Raw genomic sequence first — 15,258 nt, forward strand, 5'->3', positions numbered from 1 at the left:
TGTCAAAGGTTTAGGGTAATTTCATTCAGAGACTACACCATATTATTGTTACGCATGGTGGATATGTGGAAAATATCGTACTATAGAGTTTTCCAGACCGCAGCACCATCTGTTGTTGACAATTACAACTACTGTAATTTCGAAAGTTTGTCTGCCTGAAAATGTACTGTTGTCCCAAGTATACTGCAACAAACGGTGTATTTCTATCGCTGCTCGTTTAGTTTGTATTGCCGTTTCAAATATACTGGTCATTTTTTAAACACCCTGTATGTAGAATTACCACTATAGAATTTTGAAACAGAAAGGAGAAAAGTAGCAGTAAGTGTTCTCACATTTGGTAACCAAGATGATATATGGCTATGCATTGATAGTGGGTAACGTCCGCATAATCTCTCGAAGTTGCTCACAAACAAATTGTTAATCTACAATAACAAAAAGCTGTTAGATTCTGGCAATACACTGGATGTATGAACCAATAACCCCTTCTTCTAAGACCCTCTCTAGTTGTTCACTATAATAACTGACTGGTCCTTTTGACAATGATGTCATTACTGTATTATGCAATAAACTTAATTGATGTGATCGCAAGACATATAACTCATTTAAGCATTATCCTCAAAATCAATTATTTGAGGTGTGCCATTATATCATATGATTACAGAGGCTCCCATACAATTAACATAAAGATACACATTAACTAAAGTTATGCAAAAAAGAGAATAATTTTATGTTAAAGTCACACTGAAAGAGAATTCTTTGCTCTTGGTTTTTTTTTTAAATAGATAGTGGATCTAGCAAACAAGATGATACATACATAAAAGAAAAAGTAGAATGTATGTAATAGTTTATGTTGTTTTATACAAATTTACACATAGATGTCATAACATTATGAAAAGGGTAGTTTCTACTCACCACATAGCCATACAGTGGAGATACTAAATCACAGATAGGCACAACTAAAAGACTACCACAAAATAAGCTTTCGGCCAACAAAGCCTGTCAAAAATAGACAACACACAAGTGTGAGCACACGGGTCCACACACACAAATGCATGCACACGCACACAAAAGTACGCGGGTGCGTGCGTGCGGAAACGCCACACGCACGCACGCACATACACACGCACACACACACACACACACACACACACACACACACACACACACGACCAGTCTCTGGCAGCTGAAGCCAGATTACGAGCAGCACCAGCATATGATGGGAGAGGCAATTGGGTGGGGATGAGGAGGAGGCTAGGGCAGGGAGGCAGAGGGATAGCAGGGTAGGGGTGGGGGACAGTAAAGTGCTGCTGGGGATGAGCATGCAGGGATGAGGTGGAGAGAGGGTACGGCAGCTTGGAGCAGTCGGGGGGGTTAGACAGAGAGCAGAGGAGACAGAGGGGGTAGCAGAAATGGAGAGAAGTAAAGAGACTGAGTGTGTTGGTGAAATAGAGGGCTGTTTAATGCTAAAATGGGAATGGGGAGTGGGCTAGATGAATGAGGACAATGACTAATGAAGGTTGAGGCCAGGAGGGTTATGGGAAAGTAGGATACATTGCAGGGAGAGTTCCCACCTGCGCAATTCAGAAAAGATGGTGATGGTGGAAAGATCCATTTGGCACGGGCTGTGAAGCAGTTATTGAAATGCAGAACATTATGTTGGGCAGTGTGTTCAGCAACAGGTTGGTCCAGTTGTTTCCTTGCCACAGATTGTTGGTTGCCCTGTTACTTCCCTGACAAATTTGAAATCCCCTGGTATTCCCTGATTTCCAGAACTTGTGGCAACCCTAATTACAGGGATATGAGCCAAGAGGAAAGGGGTTAGGAGCAGTGGTTGTGTAGGGATGGACGAGAATATTGTGTAGTTTTGATGGATGGTGGAAAATCATTGTTGGGTGGAGGTGGTAGTGGGTAGGATAGTGAGCAGCACATTTCTCATTTCAGGGCATGATGAGAGGTAGTCGAAACCCTGGTGGAGAGCGTAATTCAGTTGCTCCGGTACTGGGTGGTACTGAGTTACAAGGGAATGATCCTCTGTGGCCCAACACTGGGACTTTGGAAGATGTGGGTGACTGGAAAGATATGGGACAGGAGATTTGTTTTTGTATAAGATTGGGAGGGTAATTATGGTCTGCCAAGGCCCCAGTGAGACCCATACATCCTCCCACTACCACCTACTCCAGTCTGGTCACAAACATCACCTGTTTCATAAAAGTCATGTGATCCACAAGCTAAGCTGCAACTACTGTGCTGCACTCTACGTGGCCACGACAACCAACAAGCTGTCTGTCCATATGAATCCCCCAAATAGCCTTACCCTCAAATTACCCATCTCTGCCTGCCACAATTCCTTCCTCAATGATCTCCATCTGTTCAGATTCCGCCAATCCTAAGCACTCACCAACATAGTCCTACAAAACCATATCAATCAAGCCCTAACATTCTTGAAATACCTTCTCTCCATCTGTAAAATTCTCCTGCTATGCAATCCTAAATTCCTGAAACACACAAAACTCACTGAAACCCTTGCCCCCCAGGAACTAGAGCAACACGCACAACACCACCTCAAGAAACTCTCCACTCTGCCCCCTTTCTACTCTCACCTTGAAGTAAACCTGACCAGCACCTCTACAACAGCCTCCAAACCTCCCCCATGTTCCCTCACAGCTGACACACTCAGTCTTGCAGACCTACTAATTTACCCCAACCTCCAAAACTCCCTCCCACCACCACATATAATCCAGAACCTAAAGAGACCAGAAACACAGTCATGAACCTTTCCTCCAAAATCCTTAGTGCTGCAAAAATATTAGTCCTTTCCAAAGACCTCAACTTTTTCACCACTCTTAAATTCAGTCATGCATGACTTATTAAAGACCTTCACTCTTCTACTGGTTCCTACAGGGGAAACACTTTTTTGTCACCATCCCTACCAATCAGACTCAACCAAAGACCAATACTGAACGCTGCCTGACTTAGGTGACTCCTCCATCCAACCATGATCCACCCCACCAGCACCAAATGACCTCTGTTAACTTTCCACAATTTCTTAACCTCGAATCTTGTCTCACTATCATTCCCAAACACTTCAACATGCAAACTAACCTTACATCCGCATAAAAAACCACGATCCACCACCTAAAATTGATCCCGACCTTATAATCCAACCTTCTGACAATGCTTCCATCCCTGTTGTTTCGAACAACATGGATTACCTGGCAGAAGGATTCTGCAAGGTGTCACTTCCATCTACAAACTCTGCCAGAGTAACCGCATTCCAGGAATCCAGCAGGATCTCCAATCTCTCCTCAAATCCCTAGGTCCATCCCAGAGAGTCCATCTCTCACCTCAACCCTACCACTACCCACATTCTGACCTCCTACATGCTCCCTTAAGTCCATAAACCCAACCACCCAGGACACCCTTTTGTGACTGGTTACTGTGCCCCCACTACGGGAATCTCTGCTCTCACAGACCAAAACATTCGGCCTATTAGCCGCAACATACACTCCAATATAAAAGATAACACCCATTTCCTCCATCAACTACCAATTTCCTGTTTCGTTACTGCACGGTGTCCTGCTCGCCACCATTAGTGCCACCTTCATTAACACTAACATCCCAAATGCCCATGGTCTTACTGCTATTGAATGCTACCCTTCCTAACACCCAATGGATCCCAAACCAACAACCTCCTTCCTAGTCACTGTGACTCACTGTTACTTCTCCTCTGAAGGCATTATCTACAAACAAATCCAGGGTACAGCTATGGGCACCTGCATGGCACCATCCTAAGCCAACCTATTCATGGGCCATGTAGAGGATTCCTTCCTAAATGCCCAGAATCCTAAACCCTTCACCTGGTTCAGATTGGTTGATGACATCTTCGTGATCTTCTTGATGCAATAATTTACCAACAGCCTTATGAATTGTAGAAATTTATTTTATTTTATGAACTTCTATGTGCTACCAGTTTTGGCATTACATTGATGCCATCTTCAGGCCCCTGTACAATGAGTAGAAGAAATGTATTATTATAAAAATTATAAAAAATATAGAACATACATTAACAATTGACAGGTATCATGTTAACTATGTAAGTGGCTCAAAGAGATATACGGTATATCATAAAACTATATGTAACATTAGGGCACATATGCTTCTGCCTATGTCATGCTGTTGTTAATAGTTTTCACTGTTTTACTCAAATACAGCATGATATATGAACATATGTATACGCTATTGTTCATAAAACCGTAACACGCAATTTTAATAGGCCATGCAACATCAGATGTCCAATGGAACAGTGAAGGAATTTTTTTAAAATAATAATTAACTAATATAAATATCAAATAAAATAAATTAAAATAGAAGAAAATGTGACAACCATGTCAGAATACATAGTTCTTATGTGTGGTCTAAGTCGTATTATGTGTGGTACGACAAAAAGCTGCCACAATATTAATGATAAAAAGCATAAATGAGTTTGTCTTAAAGCCCAATTGCATTCACGAAGTAAAATCATCAAACATCTGGTCATCGTAAACATTTCATTAGGTCTCTCATGTAGGACAACCCTACATTGTGCTGAGTGGATAAATGCAACGTCAGTAGCTGGCTCATATAGTCATGGTTACAATCTCAGTATATCAAAAAATGTCTATCTCCCTACATATTACATATAAGCCCTATACAATTATGCAGAATTATACCAAGTGGAATCGATAGAATAAAAAGGAATGGAAGAAAAAGAGAAATATAAGAGGCCACCTATATGTCTGAACATAAATCTCAAAATTAAATTATATCATCCCTAAGACTAAGGGTATCACTTATAACCATGTCAAATCATTCTCAGGTTGCATAAAGGCCAGGTGTAGTAGCGTATGAATGACTATCCGGATCTTAAGTACATCATCCAGTGTCATCATATTCTGTCTAATGACCTTAATGAGTCGGAAATTATCTGCATGGGTCAGTATGTCACTGTACCTAAAAACTGGTCAAAATACTTGACTAGTTAAAGTCAAACAGTAATGGACCTGTACCCATTAGCTGAATGTCAGGTAATGCTATGTTGCATCAAGTATAAAATTGGTTAAGTGGCAACTCAAAAGTGCAACGATAGGTGAACAGGACAGTAATCCAAAAGGGTTAGAAAATTATGTTGGACATATTTGTAAGTTATGGCAGTGTACAACTTCCATGGGAAGGAAAAAATGTAGTATTGACTATAAGCGCCTTATATTGGCAAATATCAAAATAGCATATAAGTATAGCACACAAAATTCCAAAGTAATATACTACACTCTCAATGATCATCAGTACTCAAGTTGGGCTGGGTTGTTGTGGGGGAGGAGAACAGGCAGTGAGTCATCAGTCTCACTGGATTAGGGAAGAAGGGGGAAGGAAGTCGGCCGTGCCCTTTCAAATGAAATCACGGAAAACCTAAATCAGGATGGCCGGACGCGGGATTGAAAAGTCGTCCTCCCAAATGGGAGTACTCAAGTATTATAAGTATCTCATTTGAAGATGTATGACAACATTGACCTAACAATATCCATGAGAATATAAGTAATCATGCTGGTACATCACTGATGATCTGGACAAAAACACCTATAACGCCGTGTCTGTAAAACTGTTCATCCATCCTCGGTACCAGCTAACCATATACTCACTGTGGTAAACACCCCCTTATACTAAATTGTGTTAAGGTTATACAAATACCCAACCGGGAAATGTTATCAGACATAAGTCTAAAACATCATCTCAACATTACCAAATAGGTGTAAAAACTGACTAGCTTCACATGTATCAGAGGCCACGTAATTCGATGGGGACGCAGTGGTTCGATTAAGTTCAAATAATACAGGTCTGATGTGAACCAAGCACAAATACTCAACATATACGAGTCAAAATTAAAAATATAAAATGTGAACTTCGGATAAAAACCCCTTATCTTAGGTGTCAATGGCTATCTACACTTTAGGTGTTTTTTTTTTCTTCCCATCCTGTCACTTATATCTACACCAGCATTGTTGTGGTATTAAAAATATATATACTCATTTACTACGATTCATGTAGGAAGAGGCTGACAGACGAAATGCAAATATTGTGTAACCCTATTGCCCAATATACCAGATAGGTGTCGGAAGTCATTGGTAAACATTACGAAAAAGCTGTATGAAGAATCAACACCTAAAATATTTTTATCGGGTGAGATATTTATATAAAAGAATCTAACTCTCACACTACTTGTAACCTTTCAAGCACCTTCTCTAATACCTACTGCAATATTTGATGCATAATCAAAGAAGTTTGTAATTAGTGTGTCATAGAGTAAAATATGTCGCTCACCACTCGTCATAGTCGTAAAATGGCTATACACGGAAGAAGCCATAGAACTGGATCCGTGAATCAAATCTAAAATACAAAATGGGGGTAAATAATAGAGTTGCAAGAAGATGTCAACACACTACATTTTATGCTCTACATACCATCCAGCAACAACTCTTGGTGGCCAGGCGACACAGACTGAGGCGGTTTACAAACATCGATGTGTGGTCAAAGATGAAACCACAGAGTCAAAGGTTATAGGTAACTTTGATGGTAAGAATAGATAAGAGTATAGTCATTTCTAGTGGAACTCTAGTGTGGACAATGCATTACAAATTGAGATATAGGGAGGCAAATATATCCAAGGACTATTAAATGTTATTGATATCAGGATACTAGGCCATGAAAAACTACAAAAAAGAAATTATTTTTACACTCAGTTTGCTCAGTCAACAGATTTTTATCCTCTTGCTTTGCATGGATGTAAATTTCTAACTCTTCATGTATATCCATCATCCCTCCTTTATATTCATGATGTGGACTGAAGGTGACAACACCCAATCCACATTCCTCCAGAACCTCAACACCTTCTCTCCCATTCGCTTCACCTGGTCCTACTCAACCCAACGAGCCACCTTCCTAGATCTCCACCTCAAAGATGGCTACATCAGTACCTCTGTCCACATCAAGTCTACCAACCACCAGCAATACCTCCACTTCAACAGATGCCATCAATTCTATACCAAGAAGTCCTTCCATATAGCCTAGACACCCATAGCTGTCATATCAGCAGTGACGAGCAGCCCCTCTCGAAATATACCAAGGTTCTTACTGAGGCCATTACAGACCGTCCAAGTCTTGTACAAAAACAAATCACCTGTGCCTTATCTTTTCAGTCACGCACCACCTTGCAAAGTCCCACCGTCTGACCACAGAGGAGCATTCCCCTCGTAACTCAGTACCACCCTGGACCAGAGCAACTGAACTGCATTCCACCAGGGTTTCGACTATCTCTCGTCATGCCTTGAAATGAGAAATGTTCTACCCACTATCCTTACTCCACCCCCCCCCCCATCCACCAACACCCCAGTGGTACTCCAGAGTCCACCTAACCTATACAATATCCTTGTCCATTCCTACACAACCCCTGTTCCCAATCCTTTGCCTCATGTCTCATATCCCTGTAATAGACCTAAATACATGGCCTGTCCTGTACATCCTCTCGCTACCACCTACTCCAGTCTGGTCACAAACATCACCTATCCCATCAAAGACAGGGCTACTTGTGAATCTAGTCATGTGATATACAAGCTAGGCTGCAACCACTCTGCTCCATTTTATATGGGCATGACAACCAACAAGCACTCTGTCCGTACGATAGGCTACCAACAAACTGCGGCCGAGAAACAACTGGACTACCCTGTTGCTGAGCATACTGCTCAACAAGACGTTCTTTATTTCAATTACTGCTTCACAGCCTGTGCCATATGGATCCTTCCCACCATTACCAGCTTTTCTGAATTGTGTGGGTGGGAACTCTCCCTGTAATATATCCTCTGTTCCTGTAACCCTCCTGGCCTCAACCTTCATTAGTCGTAATCCTCACCCATCTATCCCCTTCCCTGGTCCCATTCCAGTGCTACACAATCCTCTATTCCACCAATAAACCCTGTCTTTTTATTTCTCTCCTGTTCTGCTACCTCCCCCCTCTCTCCCCTGCCCACCGTCTAACCTCCAGACTGTCTCGTTCCTGCACGCTCCCCCAGCAGCAGTTTACTGTAGTGTTACTTAAACACCGATACACTAATGATTAATCAATAGCATCTGCACGCCACAATCATCACTATCAGTAGCCTGGCTTAACTATCAATAGTCGTGTCATTTATAATGTAATTCTTCTTTAATTTATGCACGAAAAATTGTCAGATCCTATAACAGCCATGGTGTGTGAAGTGTAGAGGGAAAGTAGACTGCATGATGGTGCGTAGGCACCATCAAATATGGTGGTGCCTTAGCCAGTCTATGCTGTTTATGAACATATGTTGTTAAGAGTGTGGCTGCTGTGTGAGATGGCATTTTTCTTATTTGTCTTCCTGTGATGATAACCAATGATCATGAGCATCTTATACTGATCAGATGGTTATGGTAAAAATTATACACGTAAATAACAATGGAAAATCCAGGATGGAATGTAACAGCACCAATGACAGCACTGAATAGGGGATCGTGGAGGAATTTTATAAGGGGGCTATGCTCCAGACTGAACACTGAAAGGTGTAATCAGTCTTAAATGATGATAATGATGATGATGATGATGATGATGATGATGATATTATCATTATTAATTAAACACTCCCACCCTTGTCCTCTTCTGTTTCTCGGCCCACATTGTACTTACAAATGTTTTCAATGGTACATGTTAATATATAAGGTGATTCAGAAACAAAACATCGATGGAGTCCTATCGCCCTGCATCACTTCTGCTTTTGTAGAAGCAAAACTATTGCGATTATGTTTGTTACCTGTGTTGTGTTCGATTAGCGGAAATTGTTACTTCAAGGACGCACCAAAATAGAAATGAGTGTATGGCATTGTTGGACGGGAGGCCCCATCTGGGGAAGTTCAGCCACCAAGTGCAAGTCTTATTTCAGTTGATGCCACATTGGGCGACTTACGCACTGGCGATAAGGATGAAATGATGATGAGGACAACACAACATCCAGTCCCCGAGTGGAGAAAATCTCTAACCCAGCTGGGAATCAAACTCGGGCCAACTTGCATGGCAGGCAAGCACGTTACCACCCAGCTAAGCAGATGGACAAGGAAGCACCAATTCCAGCAAAATGGAATATAGTAAAAGCACAACTTGTCGAGTGTCAAGTTTGTTATTTGTATGGTGGCTGGACATAATCATTAAAATGTGCAGCTGTATTTATGTGCTGTTTGTTCTCACAGTACTGTAATGCACATTCATAACTCATGTGGGTGAAATGCGAGTATTCCAATAGATGAAAGGCAAAACTAACCTTTTCTTGCCAAGAGTTGATGGTGAATGTCCGGTAATGTTTTTTAAAAGCTCCTAATCCTGTACTTATTTCTTAAGCTCTTGTCTATTAATGATGAAATCCCCTGTTTGAAACTTGGAAAGCGAGTGCATTAGCTCACCATTACTTTTATTTTCTATTTTTCAAGTTTACTGCATTCTGAGACCTGATTAATAATTTTTCAAGTGTTACGAGGAAGAATGCTCTCCCTAAAGCTGCTAACTCTTCGTGGTATCGTAGAAGGTGACCTCAGTGTGCCAAAAACAATTTCTTCATCACTCATTTAATTATTTAAATGCCACACAACAATACGATTATTCTTTGTCACCCAATTATAGTGTCACAACTGTTGAATCGCTGTCAAGCCAACAGTGAGACAAAGAACACAATCGCCATGAAGTGCTCCGAATGGTGCCGATATGAAATGATCAGTACTTTTCATGTGCCAGTGATAGTCTCTGTTGGCTAAGGAAAAGCCACGCTTCCAATATTGCTTTGTTTGTGTAAGTAGTGCATAAATAGTTTTTTTGTTATTGTTTTGAAAATGAATCATAAAAATCAGTCATATGCATGGAATTTTTTTAAGAAAATGGGGGCTAATAGTCAGGTTGTGAAGTGCACCATCTGCAGAAAAGAAGATAAATATTCAGGGAATACAACTAATTTCAGAGACCACTTAAAAGCATGGTGAAAAACTAAGGAACCATGGATTAGTAATAAAACTGAAGGGTGAGGGATCAACTTATGAGCTAAATCAAATGCAAGCAATGCAACCAAAACAAAACCGAGAAGCTCCATAAAAAATTATTTAAAAAAATTTACTTTTTACCATGACAAAAGTAAAGAGAGAAACTGATTCTCTTTACGCACAAATGATCACTACCAATATGTTGCCATACAGAAATTCCAACCATCTAGGTTTGAAAAAATTTGTACACGCTTTACACAACAGACGTGAGTTGCCAGATAAAACCACACTTAAAATGTTCACTGATCCCAAAACTGCATATATGAGGAGATAAAAAATAAATCGGTTATAACCCTTACCAAATGTAATGTTTTGAGTGTTACAATGGACATGTTGATAAGCAACGCAAATAAAGGCATACTGACAGTGACTTGCCACTTTGCAATGGATAAAAAATTCGTTTCATCCATACTAAAATTGACAAAAATTGCAGGTCATCACAACACTGAATGTATGGCACATGTAAGTAAATTCTTTTAAAATTTTTCTGTCTTTAACTTGTCAATGCCATGCTGAGATTCAGTTCACTCTTGCGATCGCTACATGTTGGTTCAAGTCAAGTCGGCATAGCTTGTGAAGTTTTTTCTTGGCAGCTCCCCCCCCCCCCCCCCCCCCCAAAAAAAAAAAAAAAAAAAAAAAAAAAAAAACCACTCCAATCCACTCCTACCCCTCTTGTCGATAGAAATCTGAAGACATCGTGCCATTTGTGTTCTGTTTATGGATACTGTCAACATTAAAAATGATTGAATAATTGTGTTTTAACAGGCTAAATTTATTTTCTTATACGTTACTACAAATAAGCAACACATCTGAGTGTGGAAGTCTCTGAATGTACCTTCTCAAAAATTGTTGCTGCCACTCATCATTTACAACGGACCGCCCAACGTTTACACTTGGAGAGGTGTATTTCAAGTTTGTACAATAACAGAGTAACAAGTGAGAAATGAATGTGAACCCCAATGCCGTCTGAACCAACAGCATCGCAAAATCAGCTGGTCATGGCGTTACCATAAATGTGTTGCTGTCTTCCGAGTATATAAACAACATGTGTTGGTGTGTAATTTACATGGAAGTGCTTCCATTACGTTAGTGAATCTGAACAGAATTAAAACTTATGGTACTTATAAAATTGTGTCAATATTAAAGCATATCCTTTGCCAAAAAGAGGCTAAACATAGCAAGTTATAAATGTAGGCCATATTAACCGAACTGAAACTTTCAATGGTGATGGAAAACTCTCAGCTGTTATGTAATTCAAGGTGTTTTTATGAACTTGCAGGTCCACAACTTGACTTTTTAGCAATAAATAAAAATAGGTACTTTTCAATGCAACTTACGATGGAGCTACAACCATTCAAGGCAACAAAACGCTATCTATCAGGTGCTGTCAAGTGTGAACTGTGAATGGCCTGGGTACATTAATCCAGGATGGACTGTAACAATATTATGAAAAGGAAACTTGCTATTCACTATATAGCAGAGATGCTGAGTTGCAGACTGTCAAAATATAAGCTTTCAGTCAACAAGGACTTTGTCGAAAATCAGTGGAGTGATGTACCTATTATATTGTATTCAGTGTCAACTAAACTGAGAAACACCCCTGGTCTCTTCACCACACTTTCACTACACATTCTTACTCCTGTGTGCAGTTTATACCGTATCTGCTGAAGTTCATCAGCAAGCATGCACACCTAAGGAAGCAGCACTGCATGGCAGATTTTCCCCTCTCACATACCTATTCCTCGTGGTGACACCCCTCCTCCTCCTCCAACTTCTTCTTCCTATATTCCCCATGCTTCTAAGACGTTGAAGATCAACTTAGCATCGACAAGTAATATACTGGCCCAAGTAATTTTTCATGTAATAAGACCTTGAAAAAATAATTTGTTGAGAAAATTATGCAAAATTTTAGACATACTGGAAGTTAATTTTAACATTACAATTTTTTTCATATCAGCAATTATATCTTACTAGAATACAATATTTGTGATAAGACAGTAGTAGTGGTTACAGACAACACTGCAATTATGAAAATAACTGCCGAAATCTTAAGGATTCAACATTCATCCTGCTTTGCCCACAGAATCAACTGTTTCAAAGTGGAATCATTTTCCGAAATTTTATTGAAAACAAAAGCTATTGTGACTTTCTTTCATAATGCTACGCTAGCCAGTGACAAACTGCGCAATGCTAAAAAAAGAGCAAAACTGATACAAGGGATGCCAAGCCAATGGAATAGCTCACACTACATGTTCAAAAGAATTTTGGAAGTACAAAGTGAGTTTGCAATTGCAATCAAAGAAAGTGCAAAACACTACCTTTCCTCACAGCAGAAAATTACTTAGCTATAAGAGATATAACAGGTCTTCATGAACCATTTGAACTAACAGCAACAACAATATGTTACTGTTACTTAGCTATAAGAGATATAACAGGTCTTCATGAACCATTTGAACTAACAGCAACAACAATATGTTACTGTGTAACGTTCTCCTTGGATCGTTAACACTTAACTTAAATTTTGTTTGCCTGGGATTCACTGATGACTGAAAACAAAAGTTTCAAGCTTCACAAAATTTATTGACCACCAAACTACACACACTACACGTAAACAAAACACTGACTGACCACCTTGAAGCATCGCTTTAGACAGAATTTTAACAATAACCCAATTTCAAAATAACCCATTATTAATTTTGTACAATTTTCATGTTACAATTAAATTTTGCAAAATGTAAAGAAACTGATGTTACAGCCAAATAAGGTATAAAATACAATATCGAATGACTTAATTTTTTGTAGTAATATCTGTAGTTTTCCATAAGAAAATCAATCTGAACTTTAATTACAGTAATGTCTCTTGTATTATTTTAATTACGTATTTAATTACAGTTTGGATTTGGTTACTAACATTCAATGGCAGTACAGAACTCATGCTTTATCCGATTACATACATAAAATGCACAAATAAGGCCTCAAATCCTGGAAATCGAAAAGTTGCGTGATATAAACAATTGGAGGGTTAATTAAAAATTCAATTACAAAGAATATTAATTACTGAGGAGGATATAAAAATAGATAACAAATTAAAATACATCGCTTGTTAATATCTTTTAAGCTGTTTCTCAAGATAATGAGGTTTTCTGTTACCTCATTAACCAAGTGCAATTACGATAATTAGAGGTGTTAGTTATTTATGCCAACATTTCCACAGCCTCTTAACATTTGTTGCTATATATTTATTACTTCAATTTCTCAATTAGATAATTGATTTAGCATTTGTAAATAATTTTGTTAATGACAATCTATTGACAATTATGACAATATGTGACCTTCCAGAATATCCTATATGTTTTCACAAAAATATTCGGTGTTTTAACAAATTGGATAGAAACACATATACAAAGCCTTAGGAAGCACAGTATCGTCCGATAACTCCGTAGATGCATATAAAAAGGTGGTATCAGTTACATCATTATAATCTTGGGGAAAGCTGTATTATTATAACTGCTTCCTTAGTTATACCTCTTATACAAGGTATTCCTGTAAAGTTATCAGACTTGGAAAGCACCTTAACAACTAATGAAGAATGAAGTGTTCTTGATTCCTTGATTAAATCAATAAATGACAGGCTCAAACCATTTAACACACAGACTATTAAAATGCTTGCAACATTATTAGATCCTAGGTTTAAATAACTTGGTTTCAGGAAATTTCAAGAGACAGACAATGCTGCACAGTTACTTCAGAACGAGTATGCTGTTATCATCACATCAACACCAAGAATAATACCTGAAACAGATGCATCCATGAACAGTGCTAATATGTCTACCGATACGTCTACCAGTTTGAAATCGGGTGATCTACTTTTTATGTCTAATCAGCAATAGTGTAACACTGATGTCGTTACAAAAGTCAGTGATTCCACAATTGACCTACGTCAATATTTTGAGAAGTCTGTAATAGAGAAGCATGCTTGTGTATTAGTTATTGGGTAAAATGTAATAGTATGTTGCATGTAATTGCCACTAAATATTTGTGCTCTTCAGTGACTTCAGTTCCTGCAGAGGGGGTTTTCCCCAAGGCAGCAAAATTAATGAAAAACTCAGGAGACTAAAGGAGAAGAATTCAAATACTTTACTTTTTATAAAACAAAATTTCTATATCTTGTAGTGTCTTATTTTAAACAACAAACTAAAAGAACGAATTTAAATACCTTACTTTTTATAAAACAACATTCTCATATCTTGTATTGTCTTCAATCAATAAAAAAAAATTCTTAGGAAGCTATTTTTACATCTGAAATACTTGCACAGAACAATTGAAAGTTAATCAACATGCTGACAGTTTTTAAAAACAGTATCGATAATATTATATGTATCAGATACTGATGTTTAAATAACACTACTTTATCTTTCCCCACCCTTACCCTGCAATCCCTCCCCTTCCCCACCCCAGCCTCCTCCTTACCCCAACCCAGTTGCCTCTCTCATCATGTGCTGCTGCTTGTAGTCTGGCTTCAGCTGCCAGACACTATGGTCTTGTATGTGTGAGTTGTGTTTGTGTTAGAGAGAGAGGGGGGGAGGGGGAGGGGTTGTGACAAAGGCCTTGTTGGCCGAAAGATTATTTTGTGACAGTATTTTTGTTGTGCCTACCTGCGACTCTCAGCATCTCCACTATATAGTGAGTAGCAACTATTCTTTTCATAATATTGTTACATTCCATCCCGGATTTTCCATTGTTTGATATACAGAAGTCAATTACATTCACTCATTCATAGAGACAGCACGTGAAAGGGTGCAGAAATTTTGAGGCTAATAGGACCTGAAAATAGGTGCAAATGTTACCACACTAAAATTTCTGTCCCTCAATGTTGTGTGGCAATAAGTAAAAGTATAGCATTACTCTTGTATTTAATTATGTTAAGTAACGTATCTGCTAAACTCTTGTTTTCTTTATGTAGCGAACACAACATTTGCCGGACCTTGTATTTGTGTATCTTCTGTCTGAGGTATTCAGTTGGCTATGGGTGGTGTTGGGACACAGCAGCCAATTTTACGTCATCAGAGGAAGTGCAGCAGAGAGACATCTTCGTCAACTGGAGCTTCAAGGAATATGCCAGATAGAAGATTC

General features: G+C 39.0%; 1 protein-coding gene across 7 annotated transcripts in view; it reads right to left on the bottom strand.

The window, feature by feature from the left end:
• Positions 1 to 15,258, bottom strand: part of LOC126283006 (uncharacterized) — a 378,588-nt gene that overhangs the window by 301,044 nt on the left and 62,286 nt on the right. The gene's annotated exons all lie outside the window — the stretch shown is intronic.

This window comes from Schistocerca gregaria, chromosome 1 (genome assembly GCF_023897955.1).
Source record: "Schistocerca gregaria isolate iqSchGreg1 chromosome 1, iqSchGreg1.2, whole genome shotgun sequence".
In the NCBI taxonomy this organism is placed as follows: Eukaryota; Metazoa; Arthropoda; class Insecta; order Orthoptera; family Acrididae; genus Schistocerca; species Schistocerca gregaria.